This window comes from Heptranchias perlo, unplaced genomic scaffold, assembly GCF_035084215.1.
Source record: "Heptranchias perlo isolate sHepPer1 unplaced genomic scaffold, sHepPer1.hap1 HAP1_SCAFFOLD_63, whole genome shotgun sequence".
In the NCBI taxonomy this organism is placed as follows: Eukaryota; Metazoa; Chordata; class Chondrichthyes; order Hexanchiformes; family Hexanchidae; genus Heptranchias; species Heptranchias perlo.
The window spans coordinates 1,922,985-1,933,037 of record NW_027139655.1 but is presented as its reverse complement, the minus strand read 5'-3'; the positions used below and the strand labels follow the sequence as shown (position 1 = coordinate 1,933,037).

Here is a 10,053-nt window from a genome sequence, read left to right as displayed (position 1 = left end):
GCATCAAATCCTGACATCAGCATCAGGACGCTCAGAATATTTTTTTTATTCGTTCATGGGATGTGGGCGTCGCTGGCGAGGCCGGCATTTATTGCCCATCCCAAAAAGCCCTTGAGAAGGTGGTGGTGAGCCGGCTTTTTAAACCGCTGCAGTCAGTGTGGCGAAGGATCTCCCACAGTGCAACTAACGAACAGACAAAGCACCGGTGGGCACGCCGGTTGCAGGAGAGCTGGTTGGCGGTGATATCGACGCTGTGAGCGAGACCAGACCGTTCCCATGTTTCCACAAACAATGTCCCATCCTTTATTTCTGGAAAAGTAACACTGATAGTGGACAATTGCATTTCTGTGGCTGCAACATGTAACTTTGGGTAGGTGACACGCTGCTTTAGTGTATCTTGCAAGAAAAAAAAAACAGACGGTCTCTGTGGCGCAATCGGTTAGCGCGTTCGGCTGTTAACCGAAAGGTTGGTGGTTCGAGCCCACCCAGGGACGGAAATTGCACCTTTTTCTTCCCACTTTCGGATTCATTGCCTCATTCTGATGGCCCTGAAGCCGGTGCCAAGTTTCGATTCCTGATCTGCAGTAACTGGGAGCACTTTAAATGGCTGCGATCTCTTCATCTCATTTCAAGTTTTCTAATGTGTGATTTGGCTGCAATAAAACACTCTGTGAACAATGTCATCTGAGCATGCCTGATTCGCCATAATTTACACTGCGGTCGGATATCAGGCACATGCAAAAAAAACAGTGAAATGTTTGTGTGGGCGCGATGCTCTGAGATTCCCTGCCTGACCATCGCCACCTGTCCTTCTCTGCAGCCTTCCGAAATACAGCGCAGTGAATGGATCCCTGTGAAATGAGCTCCTGGACAGTAATACGGAAATTAGTTTGGCTGAGGGGTTATATCCCTAACACGAGGTTGCGGATATCAGGTTTCCGTAGTGTAGTGGTTATCACGTTCGCCTAACACGCGAAAATTCCCCGGTTCGAAACCGGGCGGAAATATTTTGAAACCTTGTCCCCATTAAAAATGATTAAATGTTTAACGATTCACATTGCTCATTAAATGTGAACAAAGTCCATATCTCCCAGCCCTGTCAATGCAGTCCGCTGAGAGCAGGCGATGAAAGCCAGCGTGATATTGGGGGTGAAGGCTGCTTCCAATACTGTCTCACACCCCGTGGGACCTGGCGGAGATTTGATAAGACTCATCCATTCAACCAAGATATGAAACGGTGTTTAAGAAACATTCAAAAATATAATAACATCCAGGATCCTGTCTTCAGAGTGTGTGGCGCAAAGGTCTGACTCCGGATTAAAAGGCTGGTTAACTTGCTTCTGATTTCTGAAATGTACTTGCCCATCCTTCAGAGGTCATGGGAAATATGTTTTTTGCCTTTCGAAAAAAGACGCGAAAGTTAGAGACATGTTCTGTTTTCAACACGGCTGGTGAAATGGCCAGACTATCATAAATTCCGATTCGCCTTTGAAACATTTAAAGGCGACGACCTAAAAATCACTTAGTGCAAATTTAAAATCACGGTTCCTATTTATTTCGGTCTGAAAGAAATAACGATAAACGTGTCAGTCAGTGCCCGCGGTGAGACGGTGATGAACTTGTTTGCTGCGAAGTTCACCGCTGGGCAAAAGTTGACGCCGTTTAAAGGACGCGAACCCACTCAATGTAAAGGATGAGCTCATAACCAACAGGTCCCGTCAACGTCAAAAACCTCATTTCTTGTGCAATGGAGGGAGCAGAGGCGTGTCCATCATCAGACGCCAGCAACTTTAAGAAATGGAACAGATAAAGGCACAGACGCAAGTTCCAAATCCTTTCAATGCAAAGTTATTTCACTTTATTTAAAGTGCCGTGAGGCTAAAAACGGGTCCCAGATGATTTGCGTTCACTCGTGATTTGTTTTCCAGTGTTGGTCCGTCAGGTTTGCAATTCAATTTGTATTGGATATTGAAGGTATTTCAGGATGATTGCACAACATACCATGTGTAAAGCAACCATCTTGATAACTTCAATCATCACACACTCTACATCGACGCTGCAGAGGCCCCAGCACCCCTTTCAATATTGTTTTTCTTAACTCACAGTTTTCAAAAGGGAATTGGATAAACGCTTGGATGGAAACATTTTCAGGGCTATGTGGAAACAGCAGGCGAGTGGGACTAACTGGACAGCTCTTTCAGAGAGCTGACACAGGCACGATGGGCCGAATGGCGCTATCTTATTCTATGATTCTATTAATAGATCAATTTCCGCCTTTCACGTAGCCTCCCTAAATGGAGCGCAGTAATCGTGTCCCTGTGAAATAAGCTCCTGAACAGTAATACGGAAATTAGTGTGGCTGAGCGGTTTGAAACTCTGGTTAGGCTCCTAACTGGAAATTTCCTCTCCAAGATTGATTAGTTTATCAATTATCTCCCCTTTCGATCTTAAATGTCTTTACATATCTTTTTGATCTCTTCTTCTACTGTCACGCCCACAATACTCGTCTCGCTGGTAAAGACTGAAGCAAAGTGATTATTTAATATTTCTGCCATTTCGCTGTCATTGCCTGTGAGTTTGTCGTGTGTATCCCTTCGTGACCCTATTCCTATCCTAAACATTATTTGGCTGTTGATGTCTTTCGAATACTTTGCTTTTTTGATATTCCTTTTTGCCTTTCTAATAGTTCTTTAGACTTCTTTCCCAGTCTTTTCACATTCCCCTCTATCCTTTATTGTCCAGTGTGTGCCTTTTTCTTTAGTTTCAATTTTTCCCTTATTTCTTTATTCATCCCTGGTGTGTCATTTCTGGCAAGTTTGTTCTTGCTTTTTAGTGAGATATATTTCTCCTGGACTCCGTTGATCAGCGTTTTAAATGTTTCCCACTGTTGTTCTATTTCTTTGTCCAGGTCATTAATCTGTCAACCATTTCACCGTTGGAAACTTCTCAAGTCACATATCCATTACAAAGCCAGTTGCTTTTGTGGGAGGAGCAAATGAACTTGGTCGAAAAATCAGCTGCAGCCCAATCCACAAATAAAATATTTCCACGTAGCAGTAAAAATAGGAGTTATTAGAAATGGGATTCGAACCTACGTTTCCAGAAGAAACTGCGATCTAAACGCAGCATCTTAGACCCCTCGGCCATTCGAACTAATAATTTAATGCTTCATTCTACATAATTTCTGCACTGTTGGTCAGTGAAAACAGCATAAAAGTTTAAAATGGTATTCACCCAACAATAAACATGGCAGTCAGCCATGGGGCGCGAAACCACGATCTTATAACTCAGTGGCTCATGCTCTACCGACTGAGCTAGCCGGGCCCAAAATTTATTTAACCGCCTTATCTGTTATTGCAGCAAGCAGGAGAAAGCAGGAGAAAGACTCCCTTTCAAATTATTGGAATCAATTCTGAGGGACAGGACAAACTGTCACTTGGAAAGGCACGGACTAATCGAGGACAGTCAGCATGGATTTGTTAAGTGGAGGTCGTGTTTGACCAACCTGATTGAATGTTTCGAGGAGGTGACAAGGAGGATCGATGAGGGTAGCGCAATTGATGTGGTCGACATGGATTTGAGCAAGGCTTTTGAAAATTTCCCACTTGGCAGATTGGTCAAAAAAAGTTAAGGCCCATGGGATCCAAGGAAAGATAGCTTTCTGGATCCAAAATTGGTACAGTGGTAGAAAGCAAAAGGTACCTTTGCTTTTTGTGTGAAAGGTGCCCGGTTCAATCCCAAGCAGGAACATTATGTTGGAACTTGGTCTCCAGAAACATCCAGATCGGTTTTCTTTTCCTGCCATAAAGGGAGACAGTGGCTCCTCCCTTCTTCTTTGTCAGCTGCATCTTTTACTTCATTAAACACATAATGTTTTACTTCATTAAACACATGAGAGAAAACTGATCCACAGTGACGCTCATTTCAAGCTTTATTCCCTTTTAATCTGGAAGGATATATTGGCTTTGGACAGAGTGGCTTTTCAAAGGAGTTAGTCGGGTGGGATCGACAAACCTTTTCCAATGGTGGGGGACAAGGGAATCGAACCAACCATTTCCCAAGTTCTCCCGAATTCTCCGGTGCAATGGGAAACCGACCAACAAAAGCCCTTTCATTGACCGTGGACGTTCAGTCAATTTTCTGAAAACAAAGCGCTCAATCTATTTCTCTTGTCCACTTCCCGATATTTCTGGATACTGTCTGCATCTCTGTCCTGTGTTCATCTCACTGTGTGTCCACCTGCAGGGTGGTTTTTGAACGAAGACGTTTGTTTTTCTTCTGTTTGTTACATTAAATAAATGAGGCTATCAGGTGCTTCCCTCCCTGACACTGGGGAACCAGAGGCAGACTTTGGAGCAGGGTTCTGTTAATTGTGAAGACGCAAAGAAAACATTAATTGAAGAATTATGCAAACCAGCTCGAAGGGAAATAAACTGTGACCCCGACGTGATTTGAACACGCAACCTTCTTGATCTGGGGTTAGACGCGCTACCGTTGCGCTCCAAGGACTGGCTGCTGCCATGGGTGTTTGTTTCTATCAATGTTTGTCAAGCACCGCTTTATAGCTCCTCGATTGGAGGAATGGGTTGGCTTTCAAATGCCCGCTCACTCCCACCGGATATCAGGCAGCATCAGAAGTCGCCTTCACCTGTCAGCGGCAGCATGGCGCTCGCTTCCATCGCCTGCTGTCAGCGGACTGCAGCAAATCCAATTACATTCATCCTGCACCCAGAATTATCACATCACAGGAAAAGGATGTGGGAAACTGCTCAAGATACATAACAGGAGGGGAAACTTCTGAAAAACACTTGGACTTTCGGTGTTTAGACTTCGATTCGAACTGCAAAAAAGAACGTGTGAAAAAATAAACTATGGGTGTGATGTTTATATTTGTAGGGAACTGCTCAAAATACATAACAGCACGGGAAACTTCTGAAAAACACGTGGACTTTCGATGTTTGGACTTTCGTTAGAACTGCAAAAAAGAACGTGAAAATATAAACTATGGGTGTGATGTTTATATATAAAGTGAATGTTTGTTAGCGGTTTTCTCCCGTTACTGTCGCAACTATGGGTTGTTAATCCATCAACAATGACTTCCGCTTGATTTTAGCCCGAGGGTTACAACACAGCAGGTTTAATAGATTGACTTACAACTCAGTTGCACGACAGCTGTCTTCAACATTACATTCAACAGCATTATTATTATAATACAACTGGCTACAGATTACATTAATGACAAGCAATCAACACAACCTGACCTACCTGCGAATCCAGATATAACAGACCTGACATATGCGGACTGCCTGTGGCAATGGACTTCTGACAGTCCCCTATTGAGAGCTCTAACATTTGAGAAGGGAGCATGCCCTATCTTTATAGGATTCGGCTGCATTGTTCTGTACCTTAGCACCACTGATATTAACTCATGGTCGTAAACCATCCCACTTTGCTGACTCTCAGAAACCACCAAATATTATTTAATGTCTTAGTGTTTATTTAGCCTTTCTCTGTCATCAGGTTTTTGATGCTTATACTAGGTTAGCACAACCTGGAGTTCAGATGTCCAGGACACCCAAGTTTCTCTGGACATCAACATTTAATAGTTTCTCACAATTTCAAAAATATTCTGTTTTTCTGTTCTTCCTACCAAAGTGAATAACCTCACATTTCCCCACATTATACTGCATCTGCCACCTTCTTGCCCACAAACTTAACCTGTCTATCCCTTTGCAGACTCTTTGTGTCCTCCTCACAGCTTACTTTCCCATCTAGCTTTGAATCATCAGCAAACTTGGATATATCACACTCGATCCCTTCATCAATTCATTAAAAGTCTACTATTGGCATTTAAATAGTAAACGGGTTGTAAGGTGGGGGGAGGGGGGTAAGACCGATTAGGTACCAAAAAGGGGATCTACACATGAAGGCATAGGGCATGGCTGAGGTACTAAATGAGTATTTTGCATCTGTCTTTACCGAGGAAGAAAATGCTGCCTAAATCACAGTAAATGGGGAGGTAGTTGAGATACTGGATGGGGTGATAATTGATAAAGAGGAGATACTAGAAAGGCTGGCTGTACTTAAAGTCACCTGGTTCGAATGGGATGCATCATAGGTTGCTGAGGGAAGTAAGGGTGTAAATTGCAGAGGTCCTGGCCATAATCTTTCAATCCTCCTTAGATACAGGGTTTGGTGCCAGAGAACTGGAGAATTGCAGATGTTACACCCTTGTTCAAAAAAGGGTGTCAGGATAAACGCAGCAACTACAGGCCAGTCAGTTTAACCACGGTGGTGGGAAGCTTTTAGAAATGATAATCTGGGACAAAATTAATAGTCATTTGGACAAATGTGGATTGATAATAGAAAGACACTGTGGATTTGTTCAAGGTAAATCGTGATTGAATTTTGTGAAGAGTTAACAGAGAGGGCTGATGAGGGCAATGTGGTTGATTTTGTGTCTAGGCGATTGATGAAGTGCCACAAAATAGGCTTGTCAAAAGGGGCGATAGTGGCTGCTTCCTTATTCTTTAAAAGCGCTTTCTGTTATTTCACTCAACAGATAACTTTGAGTGAGCGAAAACTGATCCACAATGACGCTTATTTCAAGTTTATACCCTTTTAATCTGAAAGGATATATTGGCCTTGGAAGGAGTGCAGCACAGATTCACCAGATTGTTACCAGGGTGCAATGCGTTAAATTATGAGACGATGTTATATAAACTAGTCCTAAAATCACACAAGTCACACTGCAAAAAGTTTTCAATTTTGATACATACATTAATGACCTGGACTTGGGTATACAGGGTTAAATTTCAAAGTTTGCAGATGACACGAATCTCGGGAATGTAGTAAACAATGTGGTGGATAGTATCAGACGTCAGGAGGACATAGGCAGCCTGGTGAAGTGGACTTTATTAATAGAGGCACAGATTACAAAAGCAACAAAGTTATGTTAAACGTTTATAAAACACTGGTTAGGCTGCAGCTGGAGTATTGTGTTCAATTCTGGGCACCGCACTCTAAGAAAGATGTCATGGGCTTGGAGAGGGTGCAGAGGAGATTCACTAGAATGGTAATAGGGATGAGGGACTTCAGTTATGTGGCAAGAATGGAGAATCTGGGATTATCCCCTTAGATCAAAGAAGGTTAAGGGGAGATTTGATAGAGGTGTTCAAAATTATGAAAGGTTTTGATAGAGCAAATAAGGAGAAACTGTTTTCTGTGGCAGAAGGGTCGGTAACCGGAGGACACAGATTTGAGGTGATTGGCAAAAGAGCCAGAGGCTACATGAGGGAACATAATTTCCACAGCGAGTTGTTATGATCTGGAATGCGCTGCCTGAAAGGCCGGTGGAAGCAGATTCAATAGTAACTTTCAAAAGGGGATTGGATAAATACTTGAAAAGGAAAAATTTGCATGCCTTATGTGGAAAGAGCTTATTGGTGGTGAGACTACTTGGACAGCTCTTTCAAAGAGCTAGCACTGGCACGATGGGCCGAATGATCTCCTTCTGTGTTGCAACATATTAAGTGTTGCTGGACGGAGAAGCAACACATTCCAAATCAGAACAGAGACAGGAGAGTAAGTCAGTTCCCCATTGCTTTAATAAGATAGCAGCGGTTTCCGTAGTGTAGCGGTTATCGCGTTTGCTTTACATGCGAAAGGTTCCCGAGCGTAAATATTATGTTGAAACTTGCTCTCCATACACATCCAACGAGGAGTTTTTTTCTCCTGCCAAAAAGGGTGACAGTGGCTGCTCCCTTATTCTTGAAAAGCTGCATCTTTTACTTCACTAAACAGATAGCTTTGAGTGAGAGAAAACTGATCCTCAGTGACGCTGATTTCAAGTTGTATTCCCTTTTACTCTAAAAGGGTAGATTGGCCTTGGAAGGAGCGCAGCCCAGATTTACCAGAATGTTAGCCAGGGCTCGAAGGGTTAAATTATGAGGAGCGGTTACATACTTGTATTCCCTGAAATATAGAAGGCTTTTTAAGATTTTGAAAGGTAGATAGACAAATCCTTTCGGTCGGTTGGTGAGCGAGTCTAAGACAATATCACAATATTACAATAGCTGCTTTACGAGTGAAAACGGCCCGACGCATCACTGTGAGTGTCAGTGACGAGTCTCTCAGTGCCGCGCCCTGTGCAGTGAATGTCAAAACTTTTAAAAGGTGCAGAAAGTGTTCGGGGTTCAGATACACAAACCTCTAATGGGAATGAGATTTTGTCAGAGGTTGCAGCCTTCCCTCCTTCTCTTGCCCTTTGCGAGGCACCTGTTCCGGTTTAAATTCACAAACTGGATGAGTTGGTGATCACGGTACAGCAGACTCAGCGGTCCCGGGTGAGAGAGAGAAATCAGCCCGGGCGCGGCCACAATGTGCGCGGTGACACTGCACGGGAGGTCGGGGGTTGAGTTGGAGCTGGGGTTCGCCACTGAAAGCAACATAAAAAGCTTAAAAGACAATTCGCCCAACGTCAGGCTCGAACCCACGACCTTGAAATTGAAAATCTCATGTTTTACCAACTGAGCGAGCCAGAACTGAAAAAACTCGGTCACTCATATCTGTCATTGTAGTCAGCTCGCCCCTGTGGGTCCATGTGCAGCAATCCCTGCATAACGTCCATATCATTGGCTGTGTTTATCTGTGTGTGTGTGTCCACCTGCAGGTTGATTTTGAACGAATTCGAGTGTTTGTCTTCCGTTTGTAACATTAAATAAAAGAGGGCATCAGACATTTCCCTCCCTGACACTGGGGAACCAGTGAGACAGACTTGTTATTTTCAAAACGCAACTAAAGCATTAATTGCGGAATTATATGGACTCTTATCAGCGCCAAAAGTAGATTTACAATATATACACCCCAATAAATAAATAAATAATACAGATACATGTAACACATTTGCAACTAAGAAGTCACTAAACCAGAAATATTATTTGCACCTAATACGAACACTCCCAGATATATTTCGAAATTTTGCATGAATCCCCTAATGGTCCAGTGGTTAGGATTAGGCGCTTTCACCGCCGCAGCCCAGGTTCGATTTCTGATCAGGGATTTTGCTGTTCCAAAGAACAATTGACAATTTTGCTGGAATCATAGCAAATTTCCGGCACAGAAGGAGGCCATTCGGCCCATCGCGTCCGCGCCAGCCGAAAATGAGCCACCCAGCCTAATCCCACTTTCCAGCACTCCGTCCGTAGCCTTGCAGCTTTCGCCACTTCAGGTGCATTTTTTAAATGTAACGAGGGATTCTGCCTCTACCACCCTTTCAGGAAGTGAGTTCCAGATCCCCACCACCCTCTGGGTGAAAAAAATTCTCCCCAGCTCCCCTCCAAACCTTGTACAAATCACTTTAAATCTGTGCCCCCTGGTTATTGACCTCCCTGGTAAGGTAAATAGGTCCTTCCCATCCACGCTATCTCGGCCCTTCATAATTTTGTACACCTCAATTAAATCACCCCTCAGATTCCTCTGTTCCAAAGAGAACAACCCCAGCCTCTCCAATCATTCCTCACAGCCAAAATTCTCCAACCCTGGCAACCTCCTCGTAAATCTCCTCTGTATCCTCTCTAGTCTGCCAATTGGGACCTTGTCAAAAGCCTTGCTAAAATCCATGCAGACTACATCAAAGTACTCCAGATGTATTCTCACCAAAGCCCTATTTAATTGCAGCAAAACTTCCTTACTCTTATACTCCAACCTCCTTGCAAAAAGGCCAACACACCATTTTTCTTCCTAATTGCTTGCTGTACCTGCATGTAAACTTGCTGTGATTTGTTTACAAGTACACCCAACTCCCTCTGAATACCAACATTTATTGGACTCTCAACTTTTAAAAAATATTCTGCTTTTCTATTCTTCCTACCGAATTGGACAATTTCACATTTTCCCACCTCATAGTCGAACTGCCATCTTCTTACCCAATACATTTAACCTGTCCACCTCCCTTTGCATCCTCCTCACGGCTTACTTCCCCACCTACCTTTGTATCATCAGCAAACTTGGATACATTACTTTCGGTGCCCTCATCTAAGTCGTTAATATAGA

At 43.4% G+C, this 10,053-nt stretch overlaps 2 non-coding genes across 2 annotated transcripts; both read left to right on the top strand.

The window, feature by feature from the left end:
* Positions 1-420: 420 nt before the first annotated feature.
* On the top strand, positions 421-494 carry trnan-guu (transfer RNA asparagine (anticodon GUU)). The gene has a single exon. It is a non-coding gene; the product is annotated as a tRNA-Asn (tRNA).
* Positions 495-934: 440 nt separating this feature from the next.
* On the top strand, positions 935-1,007 carry trnav-aac (transfer RNA valine (anticodon AAC)). Its single transcript has one exon. It is a non-coding gene; the product is annotated as a tRNA-Val (tRNA).
* Positions 1,008-10,053: the final 9,046 nt, after the last annotated feature.